The following is a 7,815-nucleotide window of genomic DNA, read 5'->3' as shown; positions in this document are numbered from 1 at the left end:
TATTTTGTGACAATTGTAATTGTAACTACTTATGATAATATTTAGTGACAATATATGTCATCGATAAAAGTAACACTTTTAGTGAAAAAATGATATATTTAATCACAAAATTATTAATTATAATAATAAATTTGTCCCTAATTTATACATTCAAGGACAAAATATTTTTTTTGTATATATTAAAATAGTCATTAGTGACGATATTGTATTTTTTCAACTACGAAATACATATAGCTTTAGAGACATTTGATGTCGTCACTGATTGAACAAAATAATTTAGTGATGATTTAATTTTGTCACTAATAATAAAATTTTTAGTGACAAAACATACTATTAACTACAAAAAAGTTACACTTTTTATGACAAATATTTTCGTCACAAATGTTTATGCATTTGGGAACAATTTTTCTTTTTGTAGTTAATATAATATTTTAGTGACGAAGCACTAAATCAACTTTGTATACTTTTAATGACACACGTTTAGTGACGACTGATTGATGAAATTTTTTTCGTCACACAAGAGTTTTAGTGACGAAATATGATTTATAGGCGACGAAATTATTCGTCCCCTGATAATCAAATTTGTTGAATGTCGGGTTGGTTTGATCTCGAATTGACATTTTTTTTAGATAAAGCCAAACCAATCAAGTATAGTTGTGGAATGGACCGAAAACCACAATTGACATTGAAAACTACCAATATCCCTTTTTTAAAGTTTAAATCTGGACTCATGGTCCATTTTATTTAATAAAATATGGGCTCCTAAATTGATCCACACATAAATATACCAAAAAAATTTGGTCGGCCCAAAAGTGGTCAGACCAGGTGAATAAAAAAGACCCCTAAATGATAGGGTTTTATGATTTGTGCTCTCCGCCTCTTCTTCTCCTTGTTCTCATCGCCTCTGCGGAGATGTTCTCTCTTGTCTCCCCAACTGTAGCTTCTTCCCCCTTTGGTTATGGGGGATTAACATTACCCACCTTGATGTTGTTGCTATTGTTGTTGCTGTTGAGATCAGCTTTTAAAGGTTCATTTTTTTAGCCATCTGGCTTCCTCATTGTTTCGTTTCTCAACTGACTTTGCTTTTTGTTTGAAGGTGTACTACAAATTATTAAGTATTGGGGAAAATGGTGGAGATGGAATAAAATTGATGTTGAGATTTTTTATGCAAAATCCAACTAATTCAGGATTGAGGTATTATTGCAGTTGTTGAATTCCTATTTCTGTATTATTACTATACTGCATTTTCCTAGAAAAGGAAAAAAAAGTGTAATGTACTAGCTAGGCTAATTTTATCTGCATCAATTTCAGGATCCAAAATAGAGTAGAAAATCCTAAAACTGCCAGCAACATTACGTGTGAAAAAGAATTCAGACTCCGTTGCTCTAGTCTGACCTCAAGTTTGGAACCTTCTATTTCAGGAGACAGATGCAACTCTTTGGATAGCTACAAAAGTATAACTACTGATGGTAATAATACTAATACTTAACTTCATTCTACTTTTTTTCTCCTATTTAAGATTATGATGATATATGTTGAATTCGATCGGTTAAGTGTCCACTCTTTTGTCAAATTTCTTTCTACGCCTATATTGACTACTTATTTTTATGCCTTTTTAGTCATTGTTCTCTAATTTGGTTGTATAGCGTTGCTTCAATAAATTAATTATAGGAAGAAGGTAGTTGAATTTGCTTAATAGAAATGTTAAAGAAAAGGCATTTCATAAGGTTTGTTTAACTCAAAATTATAAGAGATTCATAAAAATTAGGTGATACACTTTCTCATAAGATCAGTGTAGTAATTGCTCATGGAATTTAAAGATGTTGTCAAGTCATTACATTGAATGAAGAACTGAATGTTGTCATTACCAATATACTTCCACTTCCCCCTGAAAATATATCAATTAAATCTTAACTAATGGAAACTGAATATTCAAGGAGCAAGTATCATCTGTTTGTTTGGTGATGCTCACGAAATTATAAATTGGAAAACCTACATTTGGACCTAATTGGTGGAAGGTGATGCAGAGTGTGAGATTCAACCTCTTTTGTTTCTCTTGCTAATCCTAGTGCAAATGATTTAACTACTACATTGACTCGCACAAATTTTAATTAATCACACTAATGTAATTTTAGATATATTAGAGATATATTAGAAGCTTAGACTTGGTAATGGCAGGATTTGTGTTGAGTGAGGCTCAGAGTATTATTGCTCTTGATCTCTTTTACCACTAAGAGAATTAGAATGCTTGAATTAATAAAAATACAAAAGAGCATGTGAAGATTAGGAAAAAAGTGTTGTTTGATTATGAGGTTGAATGTCTGGAATTCAGATGTAAACAGAGTTTTGGCCGAGGTTTTGAAGCTTGGGCAAAATGGACAACATTGATCAAAAGGAAGAAGTGGTTGTCCACTTTTCCCAAGCTTCAAAACCTCTGCCAAAACTATGTTTACAATCAACTGAATTCCAGACATTCAACTACCGAATCAAAGAATACTCTTCTCCTAATCTTCAGATGCTCTTTTGCATTATCAGTTCGAGCCTTTTGATTCTCCAACTGATCAAAGAGATCAAGAACAATACTATTATGAGTCTCACTCAACATAAATCTTCCCGTTACCAAGTCTGGGCTTCTAATTATATCTCTACTATATCTAAACTTCCAGTAAGGTGATTCATTGAAATTTGTAAAAGTCGATTTAGTAGTTGAATCTTTTTCACCAGCATCAACAAGAGAAATAGAAGAGGCAGAGTCCAACAACTCTTCATCACCTTCTACCAAATAGGTCCTCATGTAAGTTTTTCCATTCATGATTTCGTGAGATCCATCAGANATTGCTCTTGATCTCTTTTACCACTAAGAGAATTAGAATGCTTGAATTAATAAAAATACAAAAGAGCATGTGAAGATTAGGAAAAAAGTGTTGTTTGATTATGAGGTTGAATGTCTGGAATTCAGATGTAAACAGAGTTTTGACCGAGGTTTTGAAGCTTGGGCAAAATGGACAACATTGATAAAAAGGAAGAAGTGGTTGTCCACTTTTCCCAAGCTTCAAAACCTCTGCCAAAACTCTGTTTACAATCAACTGAATTCCAGACATTCAACTACCGAATCAAAGAATACTCTTCTCCTAATCTTCAGATGCTCTTCTGCATTATCAGTTCGAGCCTTTTGATTCTCCAATTGATCAAAGAGATCAAGAACAATAATATTATGAGTCTCACTCAACATAAATCTTCCCGTTACCAAGTCTGGGCTTCTAATTATATCTCTACTATATCTAAATTTCCAGTAAGGTGATTCATTGAAATTTGTGAAAGTCGATTTAGTAGTTGAATCCTTTTCACTAGCATCAACAAGAGAAACAGAAGAGGCAGAGTCCAACAACTCTTCATCACCTTCTACCGAATAGGTCCTCGTGTAAGTTTTTCCATTCATGATTTCGTGAGATCCATCAGACAAATGATATTTGCTCCCTTAATCATAAGTTTCATCAATCAAGATTTAATTAATATTTTTTTAAGGAAAAAAAAGAAGTATACTGATATCATCACAATCTGAAATGCAGAGAAAAAAAGGAATGAAACTAAATATCAGTATTGTTGCCATCACTAGTTAAACTTTTATAGCTATCTAAAGAGTTGTAGCCAGTGTTTTCAAAAACGTTTTTTGGGTGAGTCTCAGGGCGGGGCATACCAAAAATGCTTCGGGCGCAAATTGATAAGTCCTAGAATTTGGGGCGTAAGCACAAAGCATAAAACCATAAGTTTTGGGCATAAAAACGTATCCCCTAAGTGTTTTTAATTATTCTTTTTTTTTATTTTTATTTTTTGCTTTAAATCATATTTTTTTTATTATTAGTGTAGTGATATTTCTCAAATAGTAATTATAATACTTTTTTTCTTCATTATTGCTTATTAATATCTATCTCAAATAAAAATCATAATAATTTTTCTATATATTATAGGTTATTTATAAAAATTTACTTGTAAAATCATTGAAAGTTTAATATTACATTTGCTTACTTTCTTAGTAATAAAATTTTAAAATTGAATATACATGAGACTATACCCCGTAGATCCATGGGACTTACTCCGTATGTCTCGGGGATTACGTCTCACCTCATACTACATAAAACGTCTCGCCTCATGCCCTCGCCCTGTCATGCCCCGAGCCTACACCTTGGACGTGGCAGGCACTCGGAGACCATTGCTGGCCCAAAGCGAACCCTTGGCCTGGCTTACTTACTCAGTGGAAGACAATATTCATATCTATAATGATAAATGAACTTAACTGAATTGAATAACAAAATAACTGAGAATGTTTTAAAGATTAAACATTCAACTTGGCCAAAAGTGGCAACCCAAGTCTTAACAATAAGAAAAGATAATGAAAAGACTCAAGGACTAACATTTTACTGTCTATGAAGCCTCTAATAACAATTAAGATGGATTTTGGGATAGACCCCACAACATCCTAATAAACTAAACTAGAAAGCAATGAAATGGATCCTCCGAAAGCAAGGAGGCTCACCAACAGACTATGAACTGCTTACTGGATCAACGATGCGTCAGAATGTCGATCCTAGTTACATGTGTCTGCATCATAATAAGATGCAAGGCATCAGTACATTGAATGTATGAGTATGCGAGTTGAAAAGCTAAAACAACATAGGCTTGAGAGGGAAATCTGAAAGAAACACTTACCTTGGCTCTTCTCAACTCATGAATACTTACTGAACTCATTTCAATATAAAGCAGTTTAAACAAGTGCAACTTAAATAAAAGTTGTTTAAAAACATAATGTCAACTCTGTGTATATACAAGGATACAACATAACTCTGAAATGTATGTAAGAATACAATAAACTAATATATATAAAAATACAATAACTTATGTGGGAGTTTCTCTAACCTACAACCATCACATAAGAGCTATAGTGATGATAAAATGATCTACCTCATGCTGCCAGCGCATCCTATACCTGGCCAAAGGTATAGAACCTAAACTGTCTAATGGATCCACTAGTCTATTGCGAAAAGGATTCCTCTAAAAAGTATGACCCTTTTCTACCCATGATGGCTACATGGCTCTATAGTGACGTGAGTTATCTAAACTCATGTTTGTCCCCAATTCGGTGCTCAATACTACTCCCAAAATATACTGGCTCTTATGGTTTAAAAAAACATATTTCTTCTCTGATTTGAGATTAGTGTTCAAAAACTTAGCTCAAAGGCTATCTTGGAAAGCAAAGTTTCCACTCTTGCTTCATTTAGAAAGCAATTTCTTTTTCTGAAAACTTTCCCGAAGGCTCTTTGGAAATCTCAGTTTTCGTTCTTATTTAAATGTGAAAACAATTTAAATCTCTTTAATTTGGGAATACTTAGTCCCCATATACTTTTGAAGAAATGAACTTTAAACTTTACTCTTTATTCTTTACTCAACTTGAACTTTAAGTCTTAAAACAAAGTTAAAACATTTGGAAAAGACTCTTGGAAAACTCTAGGAACTTATCTTGACTTGACTCTTACTTCTCTTGACTTTGATCTTAACTTTCCTTGAATTGGATTATGGATTCAAGGTTCATTATCTCATGTTTATGGATGATTTCATGATGTTTAGATGTACTTTAGAGTGTTAGAATCAACTAGGAAATATAGGTACATCACTTAGGAACTAGTACGAAAAGGTGGGGAAGAATGGGGTAAACTGGCGTCCTTGGCGCTCTGAGAGGCGTGGGGCGCCAGAGCACAAACTTCAGAGCTGAAGTTGTGGCGCTCTGGCTGGTGCGTCACCCCAGAGGCCAAACTTCAGACTTTGAAGTGAGGCGCTCTGAGAGGCACGGCGCCCCAACCCCTTGCCCAGCAAACTCCGACTTTTCTCCTTGGTTTTTCATCTCTAAACTCTCTAAATGTCACGACCCGAGCCTACACCCTGGACATGGTCGGCACTCGAAGACCATTGCTGGTCCCCAAGGGAACCCTCATCCGGGCTGACTACAAGCGGAAAACTGATTCAAGCATACAAAGCTTAAAAACTGAAATAAAAGTTCATAAAACTTAAATACAAACTTTAAGTCCAAAGAAAACTCTGTATAATAAATATATACAACTCGCCATAAAAAGGCAACTTTAGTCTTTAAAACATTTAACAAAATAAATGAAGACTTCTAAAACTCTACTGTCTATCTATGAAGCCTCTAAATGACAATGATGGAAGTCTGGACAATACCCACGACCTCCTAACAACTGAAAGTAAATGGAATCCTCCGGAAGCAATGAGGCTCACCATAGCTAACTCGAACTTTCGGATGTATCAACGAAGCTCTTATTGCTGATCCTGAATACCTGTGTCTGCATCATGAGAAGATGCAGGCCAAATGACTCAGTACGTGGAATGTACGAGCATGTAAGGGGAATTCTAAAACATAAACATAAGCTTGAAACTTGATAAAAAAGAAACATACTTGCCTCTTTTCAATTTTACTCAACTCAAGGAATACTCCAAACTACTCAAACTTACTCAACTCAGAAGTACTCAAGGATAAGATACTCAACTCAGAGATTAGATACTCAACTCAAGGATATGATATTCGACTCAAAGATATGATATTCGACTCTGGATACTCAACTATGGATACTCAACTTTGAATACTCAACTCAATATGACTGAACTCATTTCAATATAAAGCAATTTAAAACAAGTGCAATATAAAGAAACAAACTGTTTAAAAACATGCTGTGAAATCTGTGTGTATGCAAGGATACAACATAACTCTGAAATGTATATAAAAATACAATAAACTGATGTATATAAAAATACAATAACTTCTGTGGGAGTTTCTCTAACCGACAACCATCACATAAGAGCTATAGTGATGATACAGCGATCTACCTCACGCTGCCAGCGCATCCTATACCCGGCCAAAGGTATAGGACCTAAACTGCCTAATGGATCCACTAGTCTATTTCGAAAAGGGTTCATCTAAAAAGTATGACCATTTTCTATCCATTATGGCTATATGGTTTAAGAGGGCTGATAGTTGTATGAGCTATTCCCCATCGGTGCTCAATACTACTCCCAAAAATATACTAGCTATTTATGTTTAAAAACATATTTCTTCTGTGATTTGAGATTAGTGCTCAAAAACTTAGCTCAGAGGCTATCTTAGAAATCTCAGTTTCCCTGCTTGCTTCATTTAGAAAGCTATCACTCTTTTCTGAAAACTAGCCCGAAAGCTCTTTGGAAATCTCAGTTTCTGTTCGTCTTTAAATGTGAAAACATTTTATAAAAATCTCTTTGGGAATACTTAGTCCCCCTATACTTTTGAAGAAATGAACTTCAAACTTTACCTTTTACTCTTTGCTTAACTTCAAACTTAAGTCTTAAAACAAGTTAAAACGTTTGTAAAAGACTTATGAAAACTTGAAATGAACTTCTCTTACTTGACTCTTGACTTTGATCTTAACTCTTGCTTGACTTGACTCTTAACTGATCCTTGAATTGAATTATGGATTCAAGGATTATGATTTGTGTTTGGAAAAACCTTATGATGTTTAGGAGTGATTTAGGATAGCTAAACTTGAGAAGAGTTACGAAATCACCGTCTTGGAACAAGTCCGCGACGCGGAGGTGTTTTAAATAATTACTCGCGAAATTAAATTTTTGAGACAGAGGAGTCCGCGTCCTGAACAGATTTTTTTGTTCACAGGGGAACAAGTCCGCGACGCAGACTTGTTTCATGAACCTTACTCGACTTTTTCCTTCTTCGTTTTTCAGCCTCAAACCACCTAAATTCGATTATCTTCCTCAAAT

The 7,815-nt window shown here is 34.4% G+C and overlaps 1 long non-coding RNA gene across 2 annotated transcripts in view; it reads left to right on the top strand.

Annotated features, from left to right (window-relative positions):
• The first annotated feature begins 883 nt into the window (after positions 1 to 883).
• Positions 884 to 7,815, top strand: part of LOC125876858 (uncharacterized) — a 10,891-nt gene continuing 3,959 nt past the window's right edge. The window contains exons 1-3 of one of the 2 annotated variants that reach the window (XR_007447549.1): positions 884 to 1,027; positions 1,097 to 1,194; positions 1,312 to 1,469. This is a non-coding gene — a long non-coding RNA (uncharacterized LOC125876858). Of the gene's footprint in view, positions 1,028 to 1,096; positions 1,195 to 1,311; positions 1,679 to 7,815 lie in introns of those variants that run through there. The other variant, XR_007447548.1, reaches the window with a different exon arrangement.

The sequence above is a fragment of the Solanum stenotomum genome, chromosome 9 (genome assembly GCF_019186545.1).
Source record: "Solanum stenotomum isolate F172 chromosome 9, ASM1918654v1, whole genome shotgun sequence".
Taxonomy (NCBI): Eukaryota; Viridiplantae; Streptophyta; class Magnoliopsida; order Solanales; family Solanaceae; genus Solanum; species Solanum stenotomum.
The sequence above is the reverse complement of the archived record's forward strand: the minus strand, read 5'-3'. Positions and strand labels throughout refer to the sequence as shown.